The 12,476-nt window shown below is 39.4% G+C and overlaps 1 pseudogene; it reads right to left on the bottom strand.

The window, feature by feature from the left end:
- Window positions 1–10,755: 10,755 nt before the first annotated feature.
- LOC129647715 (transmembrane protein 126A-like) lies at window positions 10,756–11,523 on the bottom strand (annotated as a pseudogene).
- Between the last annotated feature and the right edge of the window lie 953 nt (window positions 11,524–12,476).

Here is a 12,476-nt window from a genome sequence, read left to right as displayed (position 1 = left end):
CCCCAAGCCCAGGCGTTTTTTGGTTGCTACATCCCTCTTCAACCTGATTCAGGACTTAATTATAGTATACTGTAATCTCTTCCTTCAGCACTCCTTTCTTTCCTGTCTGTCCTTCTGTCTATTGCTAACATTTCTTTCATTTTGTCAGGAAAGGACACCCTCACTGCCTGGTCCAAGTCACTCTTCCCCCTCAGCTTCAAGGTTTTCCTCTCCTGATGCCCAGAATCCCTTATTCTCTTCTCACACTCAGGGAGGCAAGGCTTCTCCAGTTGTCCCGCAGGCACCTTTCTTTCGTTTCTGTATCATTGCTGTAGTGATGTATTCCTCAAATTTCTTTGCATGTCTTCAGGATCAGTTCATCTACTAACCCTTAACTGATCCTCATGGTCCACTTCTTGTCTGTCCATCCTTCCCCTGTGCAGTTTTACACAATAATTCAATAAATATTTATTGCCATGTCCTCGTACAACACATTGTAATGTAACAAGGATGCGTCAAGGATAATTCAGATGCACAACCTGAATTTGAGGACCTTCCTGTCTTGTAGAGAGGTAAGATGTAGATGGACCACATAAATAATTCTAATACACAAAAAGTAGTAAACACCACTAAAGCAATATACATAAAGTGATATAATAGCTCAAAATCAGGAAAAATTACTTCCAAAAATGAAAACCAAGAGCAGAATCAGGACAATTTCATGGGAGAATTAGCTTCATAGTAAGCCTTGTAGACAGATATACCAGACAAAGAAAGGTATTTCAGGTATTAAAACTACCAGCAAAAACATGGAGTGGGGAAGAAACCAGAAGTAACAGATGTGACCAAGTGCAGACTTGCTAGAACATGGAATATATAGAAGGACGTTGGGAAATAAATATGGAACCAGGGGTGCAGCATTGGAATGGTATGCTACAGTGTCTAAACTACCGTTTTGAAGCCTCTGATGATAAGTGAGATGATCAGAGCTGAACTCTAGAAGATGAAGGTAGCATTGGTACAGGCAAAAACAAGAAGCAAGAAGTTTTAGGAAACTTTTATAACCAACTCCAAAGAAAAAAAGCATTGAGAAACTGAACCAAGATAGTGACATTGGAATGAAAAGGAAGAAATAGATCTAAAAAAGTTTCTAAAAGTAGAATCAGCCAAAATTGGCAATGGGCTGAATTAGAGGATAAAAAGACTAGGGGAGAAAGTGACTCCAAGATTTCATAATAATGCCAGAATATCGATGCACTGAACAGATAGCTGCTCTTTTATTCAGGTAACAAGTATTCCTGAGCACTGACTGTATTCCCAAAACTAGGCAAGAAGGAGATACAGTAACCAATGAAATAAATAGACTCCTGCCACACGGGAGCTGCCAATCTGAAGAAAGAGCTACATACAGAGAAAAAATGTTGGAGACACTGGAAGAGGTCTGGCTCAGAATATAGAGGGTGCCCCAGGAAGGGGTGGTTAAGTCACTGTTGCATAGAAAAGCCTCAGAGCCTAGGTTGTCTCAAACCTGGCTGCACGTGACCACATGTACAAATATGGAGAAGCCTATCTCCTCTAGGAAAATTCCTCTGCCTCTATTTGGATGCCTGCATCTCAGCCTTAATTAAAATTATACATGGGTTATACTGAATTCTTTCTTTCATTGTTACCCAAAAGATGTCATTTCCATTGCATTTGTAACAGGTAATGGTATCAGACGATACGACGTGTGGTAGTGAAAGTAGGGGTCTAGCAGCTGATGTCATGCAAAGAGCTCTAAATTCAGTCAGTTAACCAGACTTACTCTCTGGTTCTCCCACTGATTAGCAGGATGCATTTTTAACAAATACTTAACTTATCTTAGCCACAGTTTTCTCACTCATAAAAGGGCCATTTAAAAGGAAAGTCAGTTTTACTTACATCATATTTTGTTGTAAAGATCAAAAAATAAAATCAATTTGCAAAAGACTGTGGGTCCACCAGGCTCCTCTGTCCATGGGATTCTCCAGACAAGAATACTGGAGTGGGTTGCCATGCCCTCCTCCAGGGCATCTTCCCAACCCAGGAATCGAACCCATGTCTCCCGCATTGCAGGTGGATTATTTACCATCTGAGCCACCAAGGAAACCCTATAAAATAATACTAGATATATCTGTTTCAGTCAAGATTCCTAGAGAAAGCAAATGGTGTACTTACATTAGATTGGAGAAGAGTTTATTTACAAAGGGCTATTTTGAAAGGGCAAACAGGGTCAAGGGAGCAGAACAGTTCTCCTTGGTGAGTAAGGTCAGAGGAGCTGTTACCACATCCGGGCCCAAAGGGATAAGAAGTGTGAGTCACTGTAGGATAAGAATCAGGAAAAAGGAAAGTCCTATGGGTTACAGAAGGCTGCCTTCAGGCAACATAGCTAAGGGAGCCCACGAAATACCTCTGTCATATTTCTTCTTTCCAGTCTCCAAGGTCCACTGGCCAGTGAAGCAAAGGAATGTGTTAGTCACTCATTCATATTCGACTCTTTGTGACCCCATGGACTGTAGCCTTCCAGGCTTCTCTGTCCATGGGATTCTCCAGGCAACAATACTGGAGCGGGTCACCATGCCCTTCTCCAGGGGATCTTCCTGACCCATGGATCGAACCTGTGTCTCCTTACATTACAGGCAGATTCTTTACTATCTGAGCTACCAGGGAAACCCCACTGGCCAGAGCCAACCAGAATTCAGAGAAGGAGAGGTCTTGGTTGATGTGATCCATCTAGGTCAGCCTCTGGGATCGGTGACTGGGATGGAGAGGATATCTGTCCCAAAATCAGTGGTTATCTATTAGCTAGCTTTAGCAGTGAATGTGAGCTTGTTAGACATCAAAGTCCTATGTACACAGCAATGTGACACTTTACTGAGCATCCCACAGATTCTGATGCACGTGGTCGATGCACTACATTTTGAGAAGGCTGAAGTAGGTAGCTTAGTTTTCTAGATAGAAAAAGTTATTTCAAAGAACTTAAAAAGATCTTGTGATGGGGGCATCTTAGGAGTAAGAGCAAACTAACCCACTAGGAAAGAAAGCATTTGATTAGCTTCCCCACTGATCTGTATACCTTGAAAACAGGTGTGAATCTTGGGAGTTGCATTTTTTTCTAGGACTCTTGCCTTGGCACTATTCAAAGGGGCTCTAAGATCATTCTTTGCCTGTAATGAGACCTGAATCAGCTAAGAAAAGAGAGTTTGGCTAAAACATGTTTCCTTGCACTTTTGTTTAAGGAAATGATGCAGAATATCACTCCATAGAGAAGAGTTCAGGTTTTTTACAGTATCCTATTGCACTGGAAATCACTGCATTTTTTCTGTCTTTGTATCTCTAGTACCAGCATATAGGATAGATGATAAATGCTCAGTAAACGTCATTACATTTACATGCCATTTTATTACTGGACAGAAAGAGGAAATGAGTATAGTTTAAATGTATGTTGTAAGTCTAGTGTGTGTTACAAAGGCATGGCATGTGCAAGCATGCTTAGTCATGTCTGACTCTGTGTGACCCTATGGACTGTAGCCCGCCAGGCTCCTCTGTCTATGGGATTCTCCAGGCAAGAATACTGGAATGGCTTGCCATTTCCTACTCCAGGCAATCTCCCTGACCCAGGGATTGAACCCATGTCTCCTGTGTTTCCTGCATTGCAGACGGATGCTTTACAGCTGAGCCACCTGGGAAGACCATGAGTTACCAAAAAAAAAAAAAAAGCATAAAAACTTTCTTTTAAAAAACTATCTTTTAAACTTCCATTTAAAACCAAACCCTACAAAAGTTCATACAAGTATTGAAGATTGCATGCAGTTGCAACACTTTTCCAACATACTGAGCGGGTCTCTGGGAGAGAGAAGCCTGCAAATCTGTCTGTCACTCCTCTCAGGCTCCCACCTACTGTTTTGCACGTCTGTGTCGTTGTTATTCAAAGTAACTGAATTTTTAAAGAAATGATTATCTTATGAAGACAATGCCACCTTGGAAATGTAGGCTTCTCTTTTTAAGAGTCTTTGAGCATTTCAGTCATAGACCTGCTTTCCTATGTGTGTAACTCAAAAGTCAAATCTTAGCAACTAGATTACAGAACTCGAGCCTAAGAGTAAATTTATTTCACTCTGGTGTACCCTGCCCATGGCACACCTGTTCCCTGCGGAAGATATTAAGCATTTTGTGCACACCTACACATATTCTTGGGGCAGGAATCACAGCTGTTTGTAATTTAACTGTAGCTGTAATCCCAAGTGTGAAATAGAACTAAAACAGTCAGTTATGAGACCTTAAAATAAAGACTCATGCAGATGACCTTTTTGTGGTAAAATCTCAAATGTGTAAAATAAAGAACAAGGTAGTTATTCAATAATTTCCAAAAGGAGTGAACACAATTGAATTATTTTCTGAAGATGAATAATGTTTTCAAGATTTCTTCCACAGTATGGGCTGATTCATGTCAATGTATGGCAAAAACCAACGCAGTATTGTAATTAGCCTCCAATTAAAATAAATTATTAAAAAAAAAAAAAGATTTCTTCCACAGAATGAAACAGCCTGTCGCCACAGGAAATCTCTTCACTGCACCTTTGTTCCTACTTCTGTATCAGTCCTAAGACAATTATTCATTTCTGGAATCTTAAATGCACTCATTTAGCCTAACCTTCTTAGCCAGTGAAAGTATTCTTTGTTATCTAAAGGAAAATGACCCAAATACCATTATGTCATTATCTTAAACTCTCTGGAGTTGACTAATGTTTGTTACCTACTAACTGTCTTCTGATGGTTTCTGTGTTAGTTTGGTTGCTTTCAGCTTCAAGTAGAAGCTTGAAGACCCAACTCAAAATGGCTTAAAGAATAAAAGGATTTCTTTTCTCTCACCACAAGGAGTCCTGAACAAGGGAGTTTCTGGGATTGATACTCAAAAGTTAAAATCGTATTATAAAAGACCCAAGTTCATTCCATATTTTCACTCTTTCATCTGAATTTCCAGACTGAAAAAAGGACAGTGTATTAGGGTTCTCCAAGAAACAGAACCAGAAGTTTAGCTAGCTAGCTAGGGAGATTTCAAATAATTGTTTTCCGTGATTGTGGTAGCTGGAAAGTTTGGAAGCTCTCCGGCAGGAGCTGATGCTGCAAGCTTGAGGCAGAATTTCCTCTTCCTCAGGTAATCAGTTCTGCTCTTGGGATCTTCCATCTGATTGGAAAAGCCACTCACATTATCGAACGTAACTTGCTTTATCTAAAATAAATTGACAGTAGATGGTTACCATATCTGTTGTACTTTCAGGGCAACACCTAGATGAGTGTTTAACTGAATAACTTGCTACTATAGCCTAGCCACATTTATACATAAAACTATCACAGACAGCTTCCTCCCTGTGCAACTCTTAAAAGCAAAAAAACCTTTTACAGAACCTCCCCCCACCAACAGGCTTCGTTTCAATTTCCATTGGCCAGTGCTGAGATTTGTGCCCTTTATGAAAACAATCTTTGCAAGGGAAATGAAATCAACATTGCTTTAAACCAATTGGGTTTCAGTTGTGCCTTGTGGGCCAAGAGTAGATATTAAGACTAAATTTGGGGGTTGTACCACATGGAAGAAGGGAAACATTGTTGGTGCATGGGCACATGGAACTCAGAAGGAGCTCAATAAATACTTGAAAAAATCAATAAATGAATGTAATGCCTACTGAGGATAATGAGTTCTAATTGTCATTCAAGAAACAACTTTAGCAGGTAAACAGTGTATGTGCTATATGCGTGACATATGACTCTTGTTTGTGTGAAATCACACTCAAATCTTTGCCACACAATGTCAGGGATGATCACTCATAAATACTAAGTGAATATAAACTACAATCATGGGAATGAACTGAAAAAAGAAAGGCAGAGAAATACTATTCTATGTTTATAATCTATTTAATTTAGGACTTTAAATGCAAAAGCTTGCATATTGGTTTGCCTTAATTCCTAACTCTAGAACACACACCAAGATATAGTTTTTTGATAAATAAGACTACAATCTATAGAAATCTCCTAGGAAAGCAGAAAAGCTCATGTGGGGACCATGCATTTTTCCAGAGTATCAAGGTATACTCAGGGGGAAAAAAATGACACCTTCTTGTTGCATTTGTTAAGGGTTTTTATGTTTAACTTGCCTGGAGAATCCCAGGGATGGGGGAGCCTGGTGGGCTGCCATCTATGGGGTCGCACAGAGTCGGACACGACTGAAGTGACTTAGCAGCAGCAGCAGTCTAGTCAGGGCTTCTTTGGGCCAAGAGTCTGAGTTGATATAACATGTGATATAGGAATAAATTGAGATATGTTCAAAATAATCGGGATACTGATTTACCACACACACACACACACATACAACTTAACACTACACCTCGTATTTACTATTTTCTCACCAATTTAATAATTAGAGACTGTGCTGCATTCCTTTAATACTACATTTTCAGGGTAAACACTCAGCTAGCCCAAAAGAAATTATTTCTAGTTGTCTGGCTAAAATGCAACGTTATGTATTAAAAATATTATCAGAAACTTGTGAGGAGTTCCTGTGCATAAGAGGAAGTCTGTGACTAATTTCTCCTTCTTAAGCATTTTGAAAACCACTTCCCTTCATCTTCCTCCTTTCTGTGTGGATCCTGGCCAATTTATTCCTATGTATTTGTCTTGTAATCCTGGCAGAGTTCTTTACTCTTTCAAAGATGTAGTTGGTTTCTTTCCATGCAAAATAGGAAGAACAATAGTTTTCTTAAATGCCTTAGAAGGTTCTAGACTTCTGTTTCCAATGTCAATTTTTTCCACTAAAATGTGATATTCTTGGACTCAGAAATTATGTCATTTTCACCTTTATCCCTAGGTTTTCAATAAGTATTGGTGGGTTGAGGTAATGAAATAACCATGCCATATCAATTAAGATTCTGCCTCAAGTATTTTTAAAGCATTTCCTTCTACCAACCTATTTTCTGATTGTTCACTTGAGCTTTTACTCTAGAACCACTTTTGTATTGTTCTTCATGCTTCTTCTTCCCAGTGGAGTTGTGCTTCTTGGGAAACTCTTGAGAAGAGTTTTGGACCTTGGCTTTTGGTCACCATGTCTTACTTTTAGCTAAGAGTGGTTTAGATATGGACAAGATGCTAGGTGAGGCTTATGCAAGGAAGGATGTTGCTCACAATTATTTATTGATGATTATATTGATAAATATTGATAGTGAATCACCACATATTGCCTGTCATAGTATGGTGTGGTTATCTGAATAAGAATTTGAATATTTAACCAAGAAGACAAAGAGTCTCTTGGGAAAGCAGCAATAAGATATTTACTTCATCTAGACCAACTGAATGTGGGAAGAGCAATGGTAACTGAATCCATTTTATTCATGAAAAGAGTAAAACTTAGGCCCATGCACATTATTTCCATTTTACCAAAACAAAGTAGATAGAAAAGTGACAGGTGACTATTTTTAAAATTGTGTGGTTTGAGGAAAAAAAAAAAATCCCTCTCCCTTTTGATTACTGCAAATGTTTTCTGGAAGTGGTTAAAATATGAAATGTCATTTTAGTAAGATTTGGGAGGGCTTCCCTGGTGGCTCAGTAGTAAAGAATCCTCCGGCCAATGCAGGAGACATGGGTTCAATCCCTGATCCGGGAAGATCACACATGTCGTGGAGAAACTAATCCCATGTGTCACAACTATTGACACAACCATGCTCTAGAGCCTGGGAGCCACAACAACTGAAGCCCTTGAGCCTGTGCTCTGCAACAAGAGAAGCCACCAAAATGAGAAGCCCATGCACCACAACCAGGGAGTAGCCCCAGCTTGCCACAACTAGAGAAAACCTACACAGCAATGAAGACTCAGCACTGCCAAAAATAAATAAATAGATAAATAAAAAATAAAATTATCATAAGACTTGAGAGAGTGGCTGATGACCTGGGATAAAACTAGGACTTCACTTTTACTTTATTTGAGAAAGGCAATCCAGGACCAGAGCAGATAGTGAGAAGTGTGAGACATGGCAGTGAGATCACAGATAAAGAGTGAGAACAACTCAAGAAGTAGATGTTCAAAGTAGGACTGTAAGCAGCCCAGGTTCAACATCTGAGCAACTAAAGAGAGAAAACAGGGTCATTAATGCCTCTATCTTGAATTTGCTTCTCAAAATTCTGAGTATACAGAGGGGATTTAAAATTTTATTGAACTATAGTTGGTTTACAATATTATATTACCATCAGGTGTACAACACTGTTATCCAATATTTCTATAGATAATGCACCAAAGTACATATACTATTATTGACTATATTCCCTGTGCTATACATTGCATCTTTGTGACTTATTTATTTTATAAATGGAACTTTTTACCTCTTATTCCTGTTTACCTGTTTTCTCCATCTCCCATTACACTTCCCCCGTTCCAAACACTACTTCCTCTATATTGGTGAGTCTGTTTCGATTTTGTTATAATCATTTGTTTATTTTAATTTTTAGATTCCAATATAAATGGTAACATAGAATATTTGTCTTTGTCTGACTTATTTCACTAAGCATAGTGCCCTCCATCCATCCATTGGTCCAATCATGTTGCAAATGGCAAAATTCCATTGCTTTTTTTTTGGCTGAGTAGTATTCCATTGTGTGTATGTGTGTGTGTGTGTGTGTGTAAATGTATATATATGAATCACATAGTAGTTCTGTTTTTAGTTTTTTGAGACACCTCCATGATGAATGGGTGCATGATGTCTGAGGAAAAATGAAAGCTCCAGCTCAAAAAGATGCAGGCACCCTGATGTCCATAGCAGCGCTATTTACAATAGCCAAGATATGGAAGCAACCTAAGTGCCCATCAACAGATGAATGGATAAAGAAGATGTAATATATAAGTGTTGTTGGGAGAAAAGGATGCTACATGTGAAAGAATGAAACTAGACCATTTTCTCACACCATATATAAACTCAAATTTAATCAAAGACTTAAATATAACAACTGAAGCCATGAAACTCCTTGATGAAAAAAAAATGGGAATTTAATATTCTTAATTTAACTTCCCATTGGAGACCAGAAGGAATGGAGTGTTAAAATGGACTCGTTATGTCTTTTTTGTGGGTGTGCAGAAGACAAGATGGAGGCTCTTAAGAGGTACTGTCATTACAAGAACTTATTTCTGAGACTTTTGAAAACTACTGAGATCTTGTCATTTTCCAAATCTGAAGTAAGAAACTTTCAAAAAATGCAATGCAAACAGGAGCAGGAGTATCTTTCAATTTACCAGACATCAAGGAAACAGTAGACATTTTTCTAGTAGTGTATTGTCATGCAGAGAAGTTTAAACTATTTGGTTTCCCTAAAAACTGAGAACAGGGGTTTGCAATTGGGTAATAGGAAGTGGGCCCTGAGGTGGGGAGGCGAGAACATACAGAGCATACAGCTGGGCATATCACTGTGCTATCCACACGGAAGATGGGGAGAGTGGAAACTTGTTTGCCTTTCTTGCTTTGAGTTGGACTTGGATTATAATCATGGAATGCAGAAGCCCTTGGCAAATCGTGGTTTGAACTTGCTGGAATTAGACAGTACATGCAGACCTAGTACCAGAGTACACTCTGACATCTGTATGGTCAGTCTGGCTTTTTCTAGATTCCACGGGATTTGGAGTTCTTATCTCTACCTTCAGATTTCCATCTGTAGTGTGAAATTATGAGTCTCCAAAGATGAGGTTAAGATAATTTTGCCCCTTCAAATAAAGGCCGCAAGTGTCTCTCTAGGCATTATATAGTATTCTTCTCTTGGGGGCACTTGAGATAATATATGTGAGCATGCCTTATAAACTGTAAAGTTTATCTAGAATCTAGATAAAAGTTTTGTAGCTACTGCATGGTTTAATGAAGCTTTGCAATGAAAGGAGAATTGTGATTGTGACTGAACTGCAATTCTCAGTCTGGAGCCCACTTTCAATTAGGTTTATGGTTTCATCAATTTCCTATTTAATTGTTTTAAGTCATCCAAGTGTCAGGCAATGTGCTTGTATTCTTTCTTTCATTAAGCAGTAGAACAAATACTTAAGTTTAATGTAAAAGTTGACATAGACAGAGAAAATATTTTTGTTTTTAGGACATTAAAAGATAGATATTTGGAGAAATGCTGTTAAAACATTTTGGATTCTGTCTAAGTCCATGGCTTTCACCAGCTGTCCCCCTAGTTTGTCTCTCTCTGCTTCCTCCCATCTTCAAGAGCCTGGACTGAAGCTTTCCTCACTGATGTTGGTTGGTCTAGTGGCTCTTTGTGTTGGATGTCTAGAGAGGGTTATGTCACTTTATTTTTAGACTCATAGTGACTTAAAAAATTAAGAAACTATCCTAATAGGTTAGCAAAATTATGGCATATTTTTAAAAATTATGTCTGCTTATTCATACTTGCTACTGCTGCTGCTGCTAAGTCGCTTCAATCATGTCCGACTCTGTGCGATCCCATAGACGGCAGCCCAGCAGGCTCCCCCGTCCCTGGGAGTCTCCAGGCAAGAACACTGGAGTGGGTTGCCATTTCCTTCTCCAATGCATTAAAGTGAAAAGGGAAAGTGAAGTTGTTCAGTCGTGTCCAACCCTCAGCGACCCCATGGACTGCAGCCTTCCAGGCTCCTCCGTCCATGGGATTTTCCAGTCAAGAGTACTGGAGTGGGGTGCCATTGCCTTCTCCTAGTCATACTTAGATGTAGGTTATTTTTATAGTTTTATTTTTGTATACAGATTTGCTTAACAATCACTGAATTTCTAGGCCAGTTTCAGGTAACTGAAGCACCTTTGAAAGTAGCTTATATTGTTTGCAGCTGGGATGCTGCAGCCCAGTCTGGAGCAAAATTGGAAATAACAGCTCTCTAAAGACAGGCTTGTGACTCAGTGGTAAAGAATCTGGCTGCAATGCAGGAGAGGCAGGTTCAATCCCTGGGTTGAGAAGATTCCCCTGGAGTAGAAAATGGCAACCCACTCCAGTATTCTTGCCTGGGTAATCCCATGGACAGAGGAGCCTGGCTGGCTATAGTCCATGGGTTCATGAAAGAAATGGACATGATTTATCGATTAAACAACAACAACAACAAAGACAGGCCTAGAAATCCTAGTCCAATCATTTAAGATGTTTCCTTTCTTGGGCAGCAGGACTGAGTTATACCTGGCTGCTAGGCCATTGTTCACAGGGCCACCAAACAGTGCAGGCCACCAAAAACAAGACCAACCGATCCACCTCGCGTATTGGTACAGGTTTCACAATGCAAATCACAAACCCTTTGTAAGATATGTGTGCCATCAAAAATGGAATCACTTTGGTAAGCCACCAGCTATATGAGCCTGTGACACAGGTAAGATGGGTTAAAAAATACTATTGCTATTAGGCCACAGAAAGCAGCATTCAGTCCAATATATGTCCATTTTTAAGCAGATTCCTTTCTGCTTCCAGTAGTTGGTTGATTTTTCTGATTATAGTATCAATTAAGTTCTCCTTGACAGTATCATCTGGTTCATGATGTACCATCTTAAGCTTTTCCCTCTTCTCCCAGCAATCTTCCTCGGTCTTCTTCAGCCACACAAGGCCTCACTCAAGCCTTTGCTCAACTCACCCAGGCACAGCCATCTTTTCAGCTTATTTTTAACAAGTGAACACCCTTGACACAAAGGAATAGATATTTTGAAAACTTAAGTTGACGCACTTAAGTTTGATATACTGGGCATAAAGATGATTAAGACATAATAATTCCTCAGTCCAGCAAACTGCAAAATACTATATGATAAATAATTGCACATAACTGTTGATTAGATTACACAACCAGAAAGTACTTTTATTGCATCGTCTTTTTTCATAGAGAAGGCCAAAACTTCAAACTGCAATTCTTCACTATGTGGAAAACTAGACCAAGGAAACTCTCCACCCCTCCATGGACCCTGCGTGCACTGGGCTGGCTGTTCGCTTCCCCAGGGACCCACTCTCTGGGCCATTGAGGTTGCTGGAGAATATGCAGCCACATTCTTTTCACTGTGGTTTTCAAGGTGACAGTGTGAGTTGCCATTTCACAACTGGGAAAGCCCCATTGTCTCCTTGCCCATCAGTGGTGCTGAAGCTTTTTTCAAATCAGTTCTCTTACTTTGAAAGCTCTTTTCACGTTTCAAAACACCAGAGAGAGCAAACTGATGCTAAATTACGTAAGCTGTAGAGCAATCCATCGGACTAGGGAAAAAAAGAGTTGGTCTGGCTATTTTGTTCCACTCTGCACAGATAACACTCAATATCCTAATGGAACTAAAACACATTACTGTCTAGGAGAGAGAGAGACTACAATAACAAGTAGTCAATTTTCCCTCCTGAAAAACTTCTTTTTGAGAAGACATACTGAATACAGTCTACACAAATCTGAGTTCCTATTTGCACATTGTAATGCTTCAATATACCTGAGGATTTTTTGACCTCATGAGATACCTCCCAATCTGTGC

The sequence above is a fragment of the Bubalus kerabau genome, chromosome 3, assembly GCF_029407905.1.
Source record: "Bubalus kerabau isolate K-KA32 ecotype Philippines breed swamp buffalo chromosome 3, PCC_UOA_SB_1v2, whole genome shotgun sequence".
NCBI lineage: Eukaryota > Metazoa > Chordata > Mammalia > Artiodactyla > Bovidae > Bubalus > Bubalus kerabau.
Note: the sequence above shows the minus strand (reverse complement) of the source record. Positions and strands in the feature narration are given on the sequence as shown.